Raw genomic sequence first — 213 nt, forward strand, 5'->3', positions numbered from 1 at the left:
AAAAAAAAAAAAAACTCGTCGAGTAATGTAATGTTAAATTTTGCTAATTTGATCAGACAACTTTAATTAGAAAGCGTAATATTGTGCAAAAGTGGCGTTTCGAAGCAGACGTTCTAGGTAATTCTCTCCGGATAATTCAATTACGATTTAAGTCAGCGAATACAAGAATCTTTTCCGCGACGACACGAATTAACTGAATCATGAATAAAACGC

At 33.3% G+C, this 213-nt stretch overlaps 1 protein-coding gene across 4 annotated transcripts in view; it reads right to left on the minus strand.

Annotated features, from left to right (window-relative positions):
* Positions 1-213, minus strand: part of LOC108752825 (protein neuralized) — a 60,297-nt gene that overhangs the window by 3,162 nt on the left and 56,922 nt on the right. The window lies entirely within an intron of this gene.

The sequence above is a fragment of the Trachymyrmex septentrionalis genome, unplaced genomic scaffold, assembly GCF_001594115.1.
Source record: "Trachymyrmex septentrionalis isolate Tsep2-gDNA-1 unplaced genomic scaffold, Tsep1.0 scaffold62, whole genome shotgun sequence".
Lineage (NCBI taxonomy): Eukaryota > Metazoa > Arthropoda > Insecta > Hymenoptera > Formicidae > Trachymyrmex > Trachymyrmex septentrionalis.